The sequence below is a fragment of the Camponotus floridanus genome, unplaced genomic scaffold, assembly GCF_003227725.1.
Source record: "Camponotus floridanus strain SB8 unplaced genomic scaffold, Cflo_v7.5 scaffold5, whole genome shotgun sequence".
NCBI lineage: Eukaryota > Metazoa > Arthropoda > Insecta > Hymenoptera > Formicidae > Camponotus > Camponotus floridanus.
The window spans coordinates 276,121-295,287 of NW_020229658.1; the positions used below are offsets into that span (position 1 = coordinate 276,121).

General features: G+C 39.7%; 1 protein-coding gene across 1 annotated transcript in view; it reads right to left on the minus strand.

Moving 5' to 3' along the window:
* Positions 1–16,909, minus strand: part of LOC105254040 (acid sphingomyelinase-like phosphodiesterase 3a) — a 42,272-nt gene extending 25,363 nt beyond the window's left edge. The window contains exon 1 of the mRNA XM_011262493.2: positions 16,267–16,909. The gene's annotated coding sequence lies outside the window, so the exon portion shown is untranslated. The remainder of the gene's footprint in view (positions 1–16,266) is intronic.
* Positions 16,910–19,167: the final 2,258 nt, after the last annotated feature.

Here is a 19,167-nt window from a genome sequence, read left to right on the forward strand (position 1 = left end):
CTTTCGTGTAAATTTTGTGTAAAACGTTTCTCTCGCGCAATGCATATTTTACAAATTATCAAGTAAAAATGTCAGACGACAACATGTTGTTTTATCGCGATGCGCCCTCATCGACACGAGTCTTGTTCTCGTTGGCGGCGCAATCAATTTGTGCATTATTCAAAATTATTTTTTCACCTCCTCACAGACATTTCGCCGCTCGATTTCGCTCGAGGCGCCCACGTTGCGCGTTAATCGCACCGGATACACGATTGCGACGTAAATCGCGCCCGTTCGCCTCGTTAATGCAAATCAAAATTGTCCCGGAAATGTCATTACGGAACGGCTCGCGGCGCGTTATCGCGCGGGGACGGGAGGCGGAGGGGAAGGAGAGGAGGAGGAGGAGGAGGAGGAGGAGGAGGAGGAGGAGGAGGAGGAGGAGGAGGAGAAGGGAAAGGGGGAGATGCAGAGCGTAATACGTTTTTCATCGTGTCAACGTAGCACACGTTATTCCCGCAGATTGCGCTCGCCGCGTCGTCGTTTAAGAGCCACCACCCCGCGGAATATATCCGCGACCGGTTATAAATTACGACGCTTATCGCGCTATCCGCTACAACGTCCCCGTCGCTTTCGTAAACGTGCGCGACACGACGACAGAATGTGTGTATCACCACGAATCCCGGAGGTGTATATCTTCGAAAGCATTAAGGGCGCGGGAAAAATGTCGCGGGGAGAAGAATATATGCACCGAGTTATATATATATATATATATATATATATATAATAAAAAGAGAAGCAAAAGCTCGAAATGCTCGATGTGCAAGGAGTCGTGTGCGGAAGACTTATTTATTTCCCCATTTGCCATTATCAATTAATTTCGGAATCCTCGCCATTTTGCTACTCATTAGACACTAGCTTATTAATTATTTCAATTGAATAATTAGCCATATTTTCTAATTAGCCGTAAATTCGATTATTAATGATCGAAATCTCCGATAAATAATTTCATTCTATATCGATATGATTATACGCAACGTGTTATATTTTGTGTAGTCGGCGTGATTGAGCGCGTCGAAAATTTTTTTCGCCGAGCTTTACGATGGGTTTGCGTGTTTCGCAACGAGCGGTGCCCTTCGAACACGTATCACGAGAAGTGGCGCGATGTCAGATACGCGCGCCGAAAAGCTATAACCCGCGACGCTATAAATCTCGAGGAAATCAGCGGACGGCCTTTCAGGCTCGCCGACGTTTTTCGACGTTACACGTGGCACCCCCTTTTCCCCCTTCACCCCCAAGGCCACGCCTATCCCCGGCACTCACGTGACAGTCTTCTTTAACCCGCGGCCACGTACGCACTCGACTTTATACATCGAATACCGCAGAGCCGCGTCATCTCCTATTGCGCGTTTACATTACGGTGCTTCAACCCTCCGGTTTTCTTTATAAACTTGGAGCTTATGCGCACCTCGCCACAGTTTATCGGTAATTGACCTTTGAGGATAGTGTTTAAAGGGGCTAGCGGGCGACTCTCTCGATGACACTCGTTGCGGTATAAAAAGAGACGAGGACCCGCAGTGCGAAAAATTCGCTTTACGAAATTGGATATCCGCCTTGCAAAATGCGTCTATACGCTTGAAAACGTAAAGACTGAAAAAGAATTGCGAAATTTAAATAACAAGATTTTACTCTCTGCTCTTTTTTTATTATTAAATAAAATATTCCTGATATTTGTCAAATTTATTAAGAGTTAAAAGAAGGTTTATATTTTTATTTCGAGTCTCCATTTTCCAATCGAAATCAATTAAAATGGTCGTCAACTAGTTCGATTCAAATAGTCACCATTGAATTCAATAGTTTTTTTTTGAAAGTTTTCGATTATCTTTTAAATATCGCTCGAAAATTTACTTAACGGAGAATTTGATAGAGAAACAATCGTTTGTAACATGTCGATATACATTTTACGTCTTGATAAAAAAATCTACAACGTTTTCACATTAACTTTGATGGAAATAACTTTTGTAAAATGATATAACTATATTTTTAAAAATAGAAACAGACAGATAAAGGGTTAAGATTTGTTATTACTCTTAATTTTACTTGTAATAAATGAATGTTTTCTTCATAGCTTGTTATAACAAATGCAACAATATGACAATTAAAATTTATAAGATGATTATACAACTAGCTAATATTGGAAACATTATTAGACTATCGATGCCTTTTATTTTTCACGTACACACATGTATCAAATATAAAATAAAATTAATATATAAAATATATTAATAATATAAAATTATTATAAAATTAATATAAAATAATTTACAAAGATGAAATCAATATTATTATATTATAATATCATTTAAATATATAGAAAATAGAAACAGCTTGTACGCAAAAATTAAAGAAAATATAGTTATAATTATATGCGGAATACAATTTTTAAAACTAATTAGATTTGTCATTACACTGTACGTGTGCATGTGTGAAAGAGAAAGAAGAAGAAGCACGGGTAATCTTATTTGTAACGCGCTGCTCGATAAACTTAAAACGATAGCAATTTCCGAGCAAGTGACAGCGGACGTCAGCTGCCGCTCGTGCGTGATGCGCCGAAATGAAATCAGCGAACGTTGCACATACGCATCGCGGGCGACATATCGTTTTCTCTTTGTTTTTCCTTCTCTCCCGCTTTCGTGTAACCCGTCCTCTCATCTCCGGAACTCGGCGAGGGCTTTAACGCGAGTTTTTAGTTTAACTAGCCCTTCGGGCTGCATTTTTCAGATACGTACGGTACGTGGCCGTCGTTTGAGAGCGCGCGCATCTCTCTCTCTTTCCAGGCGCATACATATTCATACATCTTTTTCAATTGCAGAGACGTCTGTCGCCCCTTTATTCCGCGACTTTTGCAAAATATTTGCTCGCATATTTGATTCGCCGTAGTCGGCCTTTAAAAATGTACCTCCATTTCATTCAATTTCACTCTGAATTCCTTTAATTCGACGTGAGAGCGCACGACTCGAAAGTGTAAATCGCGTCCAAGTTTTCTGTCGTTTGTCGACACATGCGAAAGATGTGTGTCGTTTATCTCGCGCGCACGAATCGCGTCGCATCTCGTCGGTTGCGCTTAACGCGCGACGAGGGTTCAATTCGAGAGTAATTTGCAGTTTCCAGCGAGCCGCCGCGGCTGGAAACTCTTCTCGTACCGAGAAGATTCGATTCGACGGAGGTAGACGCAAATGGAGCATCGCGCATTGTTGCATTTATTAGCGTGGCGCAGTTCGATGGTTAACGAGCTGGAATTCTCGTTTATTTCCGACCATCCTCGCGCCAGTCTCCGCTTGTAATGGATACTCTCGCGATTGCCAGTCCTATCGAGCTCTTCCTCACTCCTGACTCGTTACATCTTTTGTGCCACGTTGTTCGATTCCCTCGCGCGTTTTTCTTTGATCGCCCGCTGCTCATTATTCGGCCCGCGAGAAAGAAAAGAAAGACGAATTTTTTTTTCTTCATCGTTTTCGTCGTTTCTACAAAAGATCCCGAAAGAATGAAGAATTAATGCTTAAGATGTATGCTTTTAAGAGTAATTTTTGAAAAATCAAGAAACGTCAAAATTAAAGAACTTACTTGGAAACAATTTGATATTTAAGAGATTATAAAATTTATTTACAGTTTAAAAAGTGGATTTAAAACGATACAAAGATATCTTTCGATTTTCAATGTATATAAAAAAATGTAAATTTTAAACGTAAAAAGTCTTTTAAAAAAATGAATTTTATAAATTTTGAAGAAAATTCTCTTTTCTCTCAGATTTTTCAATCTGTCTAATTTAAAGATAACACAGGCCTGCGAGGTTTTTTTTAAAGATGCAATAGTAATTTCCGATGTAATTTTGTACGCTAAATACGAATCTGGCCGCCGAATTTGCGTAGCATTTCACGTTTTTTGAATAAATTTGTAATTGAATGGCTCAAAAATCGCTATTTTGGCTATCATGCTTATATATCTCAGCGAAAAAAAATCCGTGCGGCGATAATCGAAAGTGATTTGAAAAATGAAAGTGAGTACTGTATGATGCCATTGGCAGAAATATTTCCAAAAATTTGGTTTACTCACAATAAATTCATGAAATTGGCCAAAATAGCGATTTTTGGGCTATTCAACTACAAATAATTGAAAAACCTCACAACGCTACGCAAATTCGGCGGCCAGATTCGGATTCAGCGCAAAATAACGTCAAAAATCACTATTGCAGTTTAAAAAAATTGTTAACCCCCTTTTTCGCAGGCCTGTGTAATTATTCTGCAATAATTATTACTGAATAAATAAATGACACATGTAAATACATGTTTATAAATTAAAAAAGGATAAAAAATGTACTCTTTAAACTCTTGGCGTCAATTAAATTGAAGGAAATTTTGACAGAATTTTCAAGTTCTTCATTAAAGAGACACGATTCCAAAGTGCGATCGAATCGCGACGAATCTGCAATTTCGAATCGGTTATTAGAATACAAATTTCTGTACCAGCCTGAGCATTCGAAACGAAGGCGAGCGGAATAAATTGATGCCGCTTGACAACGGAGAGAAAATGCAAATGAGCTATCGCGCGTAGTCTTTTTACCTCCGGCGGCGAGTTGTACTCGGTGGTTAATAGGCTAAAGTTCTCGCTCATTTCCCGCCCTTACAAGAAATCGTAATAACGCTCGCTCCCGGACCGTTCTATCTATCCAACTGTCCCGTGCAACCTTAGCGCGGTGCCGTGGCTCCCTTTAATCAGCGATCTCACGTCGCCTCCGCCCTCGCGTTGTTTATACATTCTTCCATCGGCCGAATTCTTGTGTCACGAGCGCGCTTTTTCCGCGGGATATACGTGCTCGTTAAGTTGGCACGTCGCCAATCGCGCGCGACTAAACGCGCATAACGAATACGCGGCCGTGCAAAGCCGAGGAAAGAGCCGACGTATGTTATTTCCTTTGACTTTTCGGGAAGGGTACTCTGGAAAGTTGAGTTTCCCAAAAGAGAGATATCGAAACACAAATTGAATATATAAAGTGGATCATTTTCTACGATTTCCTAAATGTAAAATGTATCAAGAGCAAACATTTTTCATATCTAAGAACAAAAATTTGTTATTGCAAAATCTTTATAGATTTTGTATCTTCTTTTTTTCTATTTATCCTTTTTGCACGTGATTAAAAATTGCAATAGTTTAATCCACACACAATATGAAAATCTTAACAAATTTTTATTAAATTTTAATAAATTCATCAAGCTTATTAAACGTATTTAATCGAAAATATAAATAAAAAAATATTTGAAAATTCGATAAAATAAAATTTTTGAGATTAATTATATATATATATATATATATATATATATATATATATATATATTTATAAGATTAATTTTTATCAAATTAATTATATATTCATACCATTATACATGTAAAAATCTGTATTTTATTAAATATAATTTTAAATATAATCTGTATTTTATTAAATATATTTTTTTTCTAATCTACTTTGACAAATCAAAACAGCATTACAGAAATAAGATTCGAGTGCTCTCGTGATATAGTTTGCGCAGGAATTAATATTGGCGAAATGATATTAAAAGAAAAGTTACATATTTTTTGTAAAAGCTTGCAATTATATTCCTTAAAATACGAGGGAAGAGAAAATGAAGTTTTTGCAATTCTCTTGGAAAAATCTTGCCACATGCACGTTGCACATGCACATGCACACGCGCACTCGCACCAATCTGCATCGGCGGGCTTGCGGGCGTCGAACGAAAGTCGTTGGGAAGTTTCAGTTGGCCCTGCGAGCGACGAAATATCTCGAGCGCAATTATCCGCCGCCATATATACATCCACTGCGATGCGGTGCGGTGCGGTGCGGTGCGGGGTGGCACGAGATGCGCTCCTGAAACGTTTTGCAGGTAAATGCGGTCTCTAAGCGGCCGTGTCGGGGAATACGTTTGACGGTGCAGCGGGCAGGGGCCCGGAAATGTGGTACGCGAAAGCACGAAACGCGCGCGTGACAAGAAACTACGGCCACCTCGCGCATGTCGTGCATCTCGCCGCGCGCGCGAAACCGAGCAGCAGCACCGCAGAAAATTCCTCGATATCGATCCGCGTCGTCGGACTGAGACCGAGAGCGAACGGACGGACGAGCGAGCCAACCAACGAACGAACGAACGAACGAACGAACGAACGAACGAACGAATGAACGAACGTGTTGCCGGATCCTCCGTGCTGCTTTAATTAAGTTAAATTGCGCCACATTCCTGAGGAGGTGGCACAGCGGTTCTTACACTCTCACGGATAGAATTCGTGGTTCACGTGCCATTCCTTTCGCAAAAATACTGACGAATTTTGTTAACACTTTCTCTTCATAAATATGTAAATGGCTCGAGATGTAAATAACGAATTCTGCCGAATTTTTCGAGTTTTTTTTTATTCACCTGTGTGAATAAAAAATATTACAAAATATACACACTGTGCATTCTAATGTACTTCGCTATAGTTTTCTGCATAATTTTGTATATAATTAAATTTATATTATAATGAAATGATTAAAGATTGCAATTATCAAAGAAAATGGACTGTAATTTTACTGCAAAAGAAAACTATCACTGAAATAAAACATTTTGGCCGAAATAAACGAGCAATTTGTGCTAAATGGGAATAATTAATTAATTATATACATTTATATTTTTTTGTTTCTCTCTGTTTTTACAAAATATACACATCTATAATATATATAATATATATAACGATCGTTGAATTACATAAAAGACAACCTCGACAGGGTCGAGCAATCAACGAATTGGAAATCGAATAACAGGTGCACAATAATTGCATTTATTTCAACGACAAGAAAGAAAGCGAGATGTGTGGATATAATGTAAAATAAAATGATATAAAAAGAATGAATCGAAATCAGATGGAAATTTTTTTCACCCCGTGAAATTGAAAAATCACAGGAATCGGTTTCGAATTTCTTGCAATGTATTTTCATTTGATCCCTTTCAACGTGAAATCCATTAACTATAATTTAAATTAACAGTTTTTAATAATTTTTTTCTCACACAGAATGCTTCAATCGTTACAATTATTATATCAATTTACATTACGCGACGCAATACGAGAAAATATTCCTCTATAATGTATAAACATATTCATTTACGTTGAATCTACGTGAAACGACTCGTATAAAGGCAAATGTACTTTTATATTCGAAAGAATAATTTATCGTTACCGTGAATAAAACGTGAATCGATATTACCTAAATTTAGCGTGTCGCGCGATCCAAATGCAGATTCTCGGCTCTTTAAAAACGGGAAAGTGCATTCTTCCTTAAAATCGGGGGGTGCGCGCACGTCGCCGTGAATAAAGGAGGAGCCGGTGCGTGCGGATAATGTATGGTATCGATAACAGTGGGTCGGGACAAACGCGCAATAAATTCGAGGTCGGCCGGATGAGAAAGTCAGCGCGTGGATTGTGCACGCTATGAAACAATCGTTATAATTAGAGCGGTTTCGTGCGCGGCCCTTTTACCGCGAGAACAACGTCGAAGGAGCCGAATGAATAGCCGGGATAGCGAAACAAAGAATTCCCCGGCCTGAATTCTTGACACACTCGTTCGTTATTCGCGCCAAATCCTTTCATTCGCAGCGCGATGTCTCTTTAATATGAAAATACCGCCAATTCCATTCTCACACAAATACGAAATCTACGCAAATTTCAGACATGAGCAATTCTCTCGACAACCCGCTGTATTATTCGCACAGATTTTTCGACACAATCACCCGCATGAGATGTATTTTACGTTCCAACATTGTATCTCATCGCTTTATACATTATTAATTAGTGTTTCAAATTTGATTACGTAAAGGTCGAAAACATGCCGTTTGCTCATCCTTTAAATAAAAATGAATGCGAAATTTTGTTTGTATCTAATTGTGAGGCAATATACATCAAAGCGATATAAAAAATAAATTAAAAATTTTAACAGTTTAAATAATCATACTAAAATTTAAGTAATTATATTAATAAAATTTTGTTTACACATATAAATATTTATATATTAAAATGGGCTTTTTAACACAAGTATATGATTTTAAAGTTGAATTATTATACGTATATAATGTATGCCTGGATTCTCTCTCAAGTTGAGAAACAAATAATTTGATAAGCAATATTAATGGTTAATTAAATTTAAAATAATGTACACGGTAAGAATTTAACAAATTCACTATATTTCTCGCGGTGTGAATTGGATGATGAAATTAAGTTTTTATTCTTTTTATTATATAAGTGTATATTTTACTTCACGTAACTTTCGATCGATTGTATATTGCATCTATTATTGGCATGTTTGTATTTATATCGGCAACGTTCGGCAATTTAAGAACGGATAAAAGCTCTCAATCGATAAAAAACTTTTGCCCAATCAATTTAAAAAAAATTCAATGTATTTTACACCGCGTCCGTGTAATTGAAAAAAACTTTAAAAACGAATTTTGATCGATGTGGGCGTAAATGTCGTAAAGACTTTTACAAAAGCAAATGTACGGTATAACCCACCCCTCAGTCAAATTACGCAACAAATGTATAAAATTTGTAATGTATTAAAGATGAAAGATTAAAGATTAAAAATTCGATGGATGGATGGATTATAAATTTAATTTTATCCGCGATTCGGCTAGCTTAGGAAGGAAGTGGCATACCGTTATCCCCCGATAGAGAATAGAGAAAATTCATTTGAGCGGATTTTACACCTATTGTTACTATCGATGAGTTGGGAATAAAGCGGCAGGCGCGCGTCATACCGGGTAACACGTATTATATCGCAGATATAGCGGTGTGCATCGTAAAAAAATGTATAGACAGAGTGCCGGGGCCAATAAAACGTGATTGATACCGTGCGAAGTTTCGAGGGGGAACGACCGATGCATATTAAGCTTGCAACGAGTCGCATGTGTCAAACATCACGGCCGCTTCGTGCGAAAAACGCCGTGTTCCGAATAAGAGCGGCGCCAACGTTTGCTCGCTAAAAATTCTGATGCCCGTTTAAATCCGTTTGAATATCGAGATTGCTAATGGTCCTATTTAACCGCGTCGCGAAACCGGCGAAAAACGACAATCGTTTTATAAATATTACAATATACTAAATATCGAAAAGCGCGACACGAAAGTAATTTGATCAATGCCAGCTTTATCGATTTGTGCTAAAATCTTATTATGTTTATATTCCGTTATCGTTTCGCGTTTTATAGGTTGACAAATGTCGATACGTCACGTTTTTTCGATAAATGTAATGTAAACGTTTTTAAGCATGAGAACAGAGTCTTGAATAAAATATTTTGTCTTGAAATTTTTATGGACGGAAGAGTTGTAAATTTGCGAAAAAGTCGATCGCAAACTGAATTTACGGAAGATGTTTAAGGCATAATTGCGCGCCAATTAAATGCAAAATTTATCCATGTCGCGAACAAGAATGGCTATTTAAACATAACAAACGGCATACCGAGTAAGTTTCTCTCTCGCTCTCTTTCTCTCGAGTCATCTTCTCCACCATGGGAAATTGCGCGGTCGTGCGGAGAATGGTGCGTAAAATCTACGGAATGTGGATATGAATCGATTAGTGACGGTGCAATAAGCTGGGCCCGCCGGGAAGGAAAAACCCGGAAGAGAAGGCGCGTGCACCGCGCGAGGCGATCGTTATCGTGGATCGTTATCATACATTGGATCCGTGGTTAAGAAAAAGGAAAAAAACGCATTAGCATTCGCGGAATCATGTCGACGCATTAAGGAGTGAATGTCCTCCTTTCTTTCCTCTCTTTCTCTCCCTCCCTCTCACCTCTCGTCTTAATTTGAGGGCCACGGAAGATTTATTTCTCCGGCCTGTGCGATATACCTTCTTTCTCTCCAATCCCCTCTCGCCCCTTCTCCCTCTCAGCCCGAGAAGGCACTCACTTTGTAGTGCCTTCTCCGTCGTAATGCGCTATTGTTCGATATATATCCAGCGATGCATATTCATGGCGCAGAAATGCACTCGCGCTTGCCATTAACACTTTTGCGGTGGCGGGTCGTGCCGCGACTTTGCAGCGAATCGTACACACATTTGTCCGGCGATCCGCCGTGAATTTCACTTTGATGCATTTCACCGACCGATCGTTATTACACCGCAATGTTATCCAACCACTGAAAAGAGGAGAGCGGAGAGAGGAGAAGGGGGAGGAAAACCCCGGCATTGTTCTCTGTTTTTATGCACACGCCGAGCAATATTATATATTAGCGATCGCGATTAACTAGAATTCGCATATCCGGGCGAGAGGAGGAAGGGGAAAGGGGAAAGAAATCGAATTATTTATCGCGTTTGTGTGCGAGCGAGCGAAAACGCTCGCCGAACACAAACGCCAGGAAAGAGGAAGGTTGGAAGGCGGCTCGAATGCAATCCAATTAGGGATCGATTATTATCGACAGCGATATTGCGCACCGTAATCAAGAACGAGGAGGCCCGGGCTTTCTTGTCGAGGGCGTCCTTGATCGAGCCGGCCGTCGACGTTCGGCGTCGCTTCCAAACTCGAACACGTAGAATGCGCACCTAGAAAGCGCGCGATTCTTTCCCCGGGCGAATTTATTCCTCGGACGTGGCCGGCATAGCGACAGCTGTATGCTCGAGATTTATGTGAATCCGGCACACACACACGGGTGTGTACGTGTGTGCGTGCTTCCGCGGAACACATTCGACCGTGCGCCCCGCGATAATTAATGGTTACTTTTAAAGCGTTATAAAACGCGTCAAAGAGTCGACGAGACCTTTGCCGTGATTTACGACGCGCGAAACGAGCCTCCCGAGAGAACGGGCTCTTAACGTTTTCTGAGCGACCGGCGACGTTATCCCTCGCGAGCTTGTCGGCAGATATCCTCTCGGCCGTCTCTCCTCGATCTGCTCGAGAGATCGCGAAAATCAATTCGAAAGAGTATTACGGAAGCAGATTCTCTCATTAGTCTGCATATCGCGAATCTCATTCTGTATTAAAAGTGTATGAATAATCAATCTTATATTTTTGCATCCATTTATACCAACAGGATAAACTCATTTGATATAATCGCGAGAAATGGCATATTCTAAAAATTGTACTCTCGCGTCGAGCTAAATTTTGCGGTACAATTTTTATTTTTAATTTATTTAACTCTATTTTCAAGTGCCTTAAAAATTTGCATTTTAATAATCGAATAATAAACATTTATCCTTTTTAATAATCTTGAATAATCTCCAACTTGAATAATACACGTTCAATTCATCTTTCATTCTTAAGTGACATTTGTTGAAGGAAATAAAAAATATCATAGCACTCTATTTTTTAAAATAATAACTGACTTGAATTCTGCATTTTCTATTTGCACAATATATATATATATATATATATATATATATATATATATATATATTACCAAACATAATATTCCTTTTAATCTGTCATCAAAGCATCAATGCTCTAAGCGCGCTGACCTTAAAGATAGAACGGTTGATCGATCAAAGCGTCAAATGGAGGTGACATTTGTTTTCGCATTGTAAAGGCGTTTCGAAAATGCGAGTCTTTTTACGAATGAAAGAGATACGAGTGAAAAACTTGTGTATTAGCGTCGAAAGTTCCGACACACTTTGCGACGTGCATTCGTCTTTTATGAGAGAATGACATTTGACGGCCTTGTGACGAAGCGAAATCTCAGGACGTCGAAAGTAGCGACTTGACTGAATGCGCGTTACACCATTTCGATATTCGCAGTCGTCCGCGAAAGGAGTCACACCTATCACTTATATAAGTCTGTGATACGTCACCTCTTTGCAAATCTGCGATGCATGCGCGGGAGGTGCGCATATATATGCGGAAGAAAGGAAAGCCTGCATGACAGCGACACATCTCTGCTGTTAAAAGTTGCATACGGAATAGAACAATATTGGCAGGGAGACGTTACAATATGGACATAGATAGAAGCAAATAAGATTTACGTCGCATTTCATCCATCATCGCGAACTGCTTTCTCACCTTACTCTCGGTTCGCGCATCGAATATTAATCTATAAATATTAAAAATATCTCACCGTAATTAATCGTAAATCAAGACTCGCATTTCCAGCTCGAGAATCTTTGACGAAAACAGATATGTATAAAAGCGCAAAATAATATATTTGAAAAATTTCCTTCCAACTCGACGTCATTCCGCTGCGCAAAATTAAATAATCTCTAAATGTCTCCAGAACGAAAGCGACGTCAGTCGCACTGACAGGTGCAAACGGATTACCGAGAGATTGCTACGTTTACGAGTTTTAAGTATCGTTCGCAGAAGCCTTTGGAAAATTACAATGCAATTTTATAGCGACATAGAATTCTTAATTCATTGCAGTCTTAATGCTCAATAATGCTCCTGTAAAGATAAATTAAAAGAGTAATTTATATCTTGACAGTAATTTATATATAAAAAGAATAGTAACATTTATATGTTTATTATACTAATTTATATTTTATAAAAATTCTTTTTCTTAGTAAATTTCACGAGTGTTTTACACTAAATAAATAGTTAATTTAATTATATAATCAACACTTTTTGCGTCCCATGTGAAAAAGTGAGATTAAATCTATTTAATCGCTTGTGTGAGGAAGATAAACTGAGATTATCAAAAGCAGAAAAGAACAAAATAAAAAATCAAACATTCTTTTTATATAATTCTTATTCTTATTTTTTTATTACGTCACAAATTCAACAGAATGTCAAGTTCTTTTAATTCATTTTTGTAGCGATTATAGAATACAATAGTTTGCCTGGCACCTGCAGACGTCGTTTCTATCTAACCATGACTCCCTGACGTCGACGAACGAGAATGCTCGTGGAATGCAATGATATCGTCAATTCTCATTGTTCTTCACTACAGTTACTTCAAAAGCAAATATAACTAAATTCGAACTACATGTTTTTTTTCTCAAATTTATAATAATATATTAATAATACATTAATCGAATATATATTCTTTATATATTCGATTAGCTTAAATTATTGAAAAATAGCATGTTTCAATATATTCGAGAGAGTTGGAATATATAAATTATAATAATTTGTTATTATTTATGATTATTTTGAGTGTACATTCTTAAAATACCGATAAACATAGCGAGCACATAATGAGTATGTCGCTTTCGGAAACGATGTTGCTTCAAATTTGCTAGGTCAAATTTTCCAGCCTATTGCATAGCTTCGCTGCAAAATTTTCTCTCGGAAAACTTGCGAAGTAGATTGCCCGGTAGCGTATACACGACGACCAGCTTGCCGTGCTTGCAGGGCAAATATATAGTCATCACCTATTTTTTACAGAAGCTTTGTGCTATAATGCAAAAACTTGCAAAGTTCAAAGTCTGTAATCCGACTGCACGTCGACGTAAAATAGTCAATCAAAATGTACAACATTTACGCTGCTACTTTTCCGAGCTTTCCTGAGTGAGGGAACGGAGATGTTAAACAAAATGATTAAGTAATGAAATAAAGCCAAAGAATCGAGCAAAAATATTCGCTTCAATTATCACCGTAATCGAAGAAGGTTCTTTAGAATTTTCGTCTTCTTTTTCGTTTCTCGCGCATTTGAGAGGAACCGCGATACAAAAGATGTTGCAAAAAAATATTAAAAATAAAAAATTTACCATTATCGCTCGCGATACGGTTTATTCCTACACCATGTTTTTATACTTTACGTTAATTCGACGAAAGAGTTAAATCCCACGTCGCGGGAAGATCGCCGTCGACGGAAACGTCGATTAATTTTAACATTAGCCCGTGGAGCGGAGCGTGTTTGCGAATTCGGTACATCGCGGAGACCTGGCAGATGCAGCCGCAACGCGCGTACATTAGAGTATGTGCGTGTAACGCGCATAGGATGAAAGCCCGTGCGAGAGGCCAACGCGCGTCTGGCACATGGGTCGATGGTTCAGGAGTTACCGCACCCTCCCTCTCTCTTTAAAGCGTAAAATTTATGGCGCATAATATAATATCATTACGTCATATCGGCTCCGATTTCATTCGCCCGGCGCGATTTGGATATCGGTTTCCGGCCGTCGAAAGAAAGAGCGCGATATTCGCGCGCCGGGGAGCGAAAATTCGCGTGCTTCAATAAAATTATCCGTCGGGGCAGTATAGTCCAAGTACAGTGGATATGTATGTAACGGAGCATAATATATCGGGTACCCCGCCGTGTAATGTATCGGATAACTGTCAGACGGATATAGCGAAAGTTTCGCCTTCCCGCTTAAGACACGCTTAAGCGATTTTGCGTTTCTCGGGGATAACGCAGATGTTAGTTTTGCGTTCGCGGGTGTAGCAAGAGCGGAGAGAACCGGAGGAAAGATCGGGGAGAGCGAGGAAGAGCGGGGAAGAGCGGGGAAGAGCGGAAGAGAGCGGAAGAGAGCGCGCGATGCATCTCGCATTAATGTATTCCTTGTGCATGCTCGGGCTGCCGCCACGTGGGTTTAACGCGGAGATTCGTAATCATTTTTCTTCCGTTAGGGGAGACCGTTTAAAGAGTTTAAAATTTATTTAAACGCTTCCGAGAGAGAGAGAGAGAGAGACGGGCCCTTGATCCCAACACGCGGGACCAATTGTTTCGTTTAACGATAATACGCCGCGCAAATAGACAACGTCGAGAACAATTTAGCCGCTCTCGAGACAACGGAGATTGCAATTTCCGGATCAAAGCGATGCCTGGTTGCCAATTAGACGATTCAACCAACTTCCGGAGCTCGGAAAATCATAGGGCAACTACTACGCAACCGATCTACGCGTCTGGTGAAAAAAACAAGCAAAGTTATCTTCAAACGACTACACTTTTATTCGATTAATATCGTTGAAAGATCGATATGTAATAGCGACTTTCCAGCGACATGTGATACGTTTATCGCACTCTGACGCGTAATAGTTATTTCAATTTAAATATGTATACAAATGTGCGCGCGATTTGTGAGGGATTTATAATTCATATTTCTGAAATATACATAATTTAGAGTTTCAAATTAAGTTCCTCCACAGAATTTTGATTTCACTGAAGAGCAGTATAAATTGGATGCAGCGTTCGAGAAAAGCAGTGAATTAAGACTAGAGAAGCTTAAACTCAATTGTAACAAATGGCAATTTTAACATTCCGCAATATTCAAGACGGAAAAGTCGGAAAATTATCAAACTTATATTTTTGTGAAACAGAGCGGAAATTTGCTGTCTTACATTTGTGAATCTTAATAAAATAAAAAAAGTAAATTATATATTCAAAATCACCATTTTTTTTCTCTATGTTTAGACGGTGAAAATGCGCAGACAAACGTAGAATATCGAGAAAGCAGAGTAACCATTTTCACAAGGCTCTTGATTGTTTTGGCTTTTGATGAAGAAAAGAGGGGAGATACAATTATTATTTATAAAATATTTTAATCCTCGGACTTAAAATGTTCTTAATTTTCTTAATTTTTCTCGTTTTAATCTAAGCTGCTAAGTATACTAAATATTCGAGAAGGAAGAGGGAAAGAAAATGGCATTAAATTTATGTCTTATAATAATGCATCAAAAATTGACTTTTTCCTGTAAAGTATCGGAATTTTGACGTAGCGTTTATGTGTTTATTAATTGCATCAAATAACAGTAATCATTGTTGCTTGTCAACGACATGATTTTATAATGAGCAATTTAAAATTCGATCGAAACTGTTACATTCGATGCCCGAACTGATCCAACTAGGACAGATTAAAAAAATGACGTCGAGTATCGGCAAAATGCCAAATACGATATTCCGTTTCTCACGACAATGAAAATATTTTTAAAAACTCTGCCCCTGTAAAAAAATAAAATTTATTACCTCAGCGTCATAAATTATTTAATTTCCTGTCTGAAAACGCGCTTAAGACGATGAATTAATAAACGCAAAGTTTGAAATGCTTCTTTTACGATAATTCAAAATATGTCATCCTTGACTTAATTTACTACTCGATTTTCGTTTTCAGGACGATTGTTGCGCGAATGTACTTGAATAATTTAGAGGAAAATTAGCGAGAGATGCCGGCAAGGTTTTCAGCTGATAAAATTATCCATCGCTCGGCAAACGGATAAGTCTCCGACTCGAGCAATTATACGCGGACTCTTGCGAACGACAGAACTCATTCCGCTTTGGCCACCTTTCGAGCCGGTTTACCGAGGTAATAAAGAGCACGCTATATAAAGACTCGGAGAACGAAAGGTAATCAGCACTTACGTGTTCGTGTGATTCCGCGAGAATGGATGTCGGGTATCGGAGCCTCACTCGTGACTGGTCATAGTGGAAAATATACACGTTCACACACACAACACGCGCGTACACCTACGCCACACTCTCTCTTCTTCTCTTTTTCCCGCGGATCACGAACGAAACTTGAAATCGCGGCGTATAAATCACAGGTTTCAGCAGCGGGGCATCGGGGTTTATATCGTTTCCCTCGGATAGAGTCTTCAAGTTTGCTTTCTCACTCGGATCATCCTCCACCCCCGTCGACCAACGGTCCCTAATTCGTTTCTCCTCTTCGCTCTCTCCTTCGCAACCCCTTCGAGAGACGAATCACATATAGGTACTTCTCGGCACTGTGTCGACTCGAGATTTTTAAGTCCCGAATGAATGATTCGCGGCTATATTCGCAGTTATATTCGCAGTTATATTCGTACGTTCGCGTCGCGAGACGACTCGACGAGTGAAACGTCAGACGACGGAGCGAGAGTGAAAACTGTGCGCGCCCTCGTCGCTGGTCCCGGTCTCAACGAAAATAGTCGTCTACGAGAGCAACGATCGACGAACGGCGGCCCGTGTGCGGCCCGTAACACGACACGAGTCGAACTCGCTGCCTCCTCGGGAAGGTGGTTGACGACGCCGACGCTGCAGCCACCGCCACCGCCGCCGACGCCGGCGCTGCCTGACGGGGGTCACGAGGGTGGCTCCGGCTTCGCGACTGCGCCCTCTTTACTCTCTCCATTACGTACCTCGCACACGCGTGACCATGAGACAACACGCGTCGCTCTTTACGCGTATACCTTACGCGCGCGCGTGTGTGCGAAGAGAGGCATCTCCCTCTCTCTCTCTCTCTCTTTCGCGCGCTCGCGCGCGCGCGCGCGTTTTATCTCCTTCTCGCTGCCGTATATTTCTGAGGCCCCGGCCACCCCCATCTATAGCTCCGTGTCTCTCGCCACCGCAACACGTAGCCCCATAGTGGCTTTCTCTCTACCATCTTCCCGCCTCGCCTCGATTGTACTTTATATCTCGCGACGTATACATCACTGTATCGTTTTATGTTCGTATAACGTTTTATTAACCAGAAATCAAGCGCGTATAGTTCCTTCGGATCCTCTCGCTTTTCCCAGTCGGGCCTTTCACCAACCGCGTTGGTCCTCGTCTCCTCTTTTAATGGCTATTCCGGCTACTCGCGTTCGATCTGCGCTATTTCTTTCGACGACCTTTTCAACGGTCCCACGTACGGCAAATGTCATTGTGTCTCTTGAAACGTTTCTATCAACTGTCGCGCTCGCCGCTTTTCACAGCCTCGCGTCCTTCCGCGTCCAACACATGTGTGCGGCCTCTGCGCGTTGTGCCTTTATCCCCGTTCCTTTCTTATTCGTTCAGTTTTCCACATTTTTAAAATGACATTTCTGTGGCTTTACATCGACGCATACGTCAACTCGCGTCTACATAAGAATGGTAACGTTGCGCGCAATTTTCCTCGAGCCGGATATGAAATGTTCTTTCCTGAGATTTTACTCCCGATCGCGGAGACGTGTATTCGTAATGCGTCATTTGAATATATACTTATTTCTGTTGTTTATAAAAATCTCGAGAGAAAGAGACGGAGCGAAAATCTCTCACTCGTCTCCCGTTGAGAAAATTCAATGACGCGAAAAGAATTAATACGACCTAATCCTCTTTCCATAAAATCCATATGTTTCAAGAACCGCATTAATCATCCGCTCGAGGATCGTACATATATATTGGAAAAATTATTACATCTCCGACATTGACATTTATCCTTGAAAATTGAAAAATTGCAAGCAATTATTTATATAAACTCGAACAGTGATTTACAACAAATCTTTGATAAAGAGGCTAAATCTTTCTTGTAAAAAGTTTGCAATGAAGAAGAATTATGCCGCTTCTGACACGTCGTATGTATATATCTATCGACATAAGTAGAAACTTGTATACAGCCAACACGAGAAACAACTTTAGCGCGCTTGTAATATTCCGATTGTTCGAAGAAGCTGGCTTACGTTGCGCGCTTTAGAATTGACGCTGAGATTTAACGAGATGGACGTAAACTTTTATAAGGATCTTATTAATGATTTTATATCGTCGTGAAAACTGTTTTCATAGTTTTCCTTTATGACATTCTTCATGCAGTATTTTACGTATTGCAGTCCGTCGTGCGCTTACTTGCGCATAAAATGTTAAACATACTAAGTGCACCGACGTATTCGTCGAAATAAAACTTTTGTAATGTTTTAAAACTTCGACGAATCAAGCTTCGGGAGAAGAATAAAGGAAGAAGCTATTTCTAATTAATTTCGAATGATTCTCTCGCCTATTGTATAAAGAAAATTTTAATATAATAATTTATAACTAGCAGTTTATAAATAGCAATTGATATATAAATTACAATAAAATATTAAAATGTATTATTATAAATGAAAAGATCGCGATATAAAGAATATGAGTTTCCTCGACATTTTCGCTAAACAAAAATCGCCTTTACAGCCAGTCGTAAAATTTATGAAGAATAACGTGAATACAATGATTCTTTCCAATCTTTGTAAATTATATCGCTATAAAAATATAGGAGAAGTACACATTTCGCTCGAAAGATTAATAGATATTTGCGCGGTTTGCCTGCAACGTCGCAACGAATACGCTTGTCAAAAGGCGCATATTGGCAGACTATAGGGAAATTAATACCGAGGCATATGTTCCGAGCAGACCTGCCCAACCAGCGCATTAGTACGTCGCAATCGAATCCGTAGCTGGTTGTATGCACGCCGATATGCGTGAGTGAAGGGGGGGGAGGGTGGAAAGGGGAGGAAGAGGAAGCGAGCACAAAGTCCATGGAGGGTGCCGGTCGGATGATATACTGGATACCGGTCC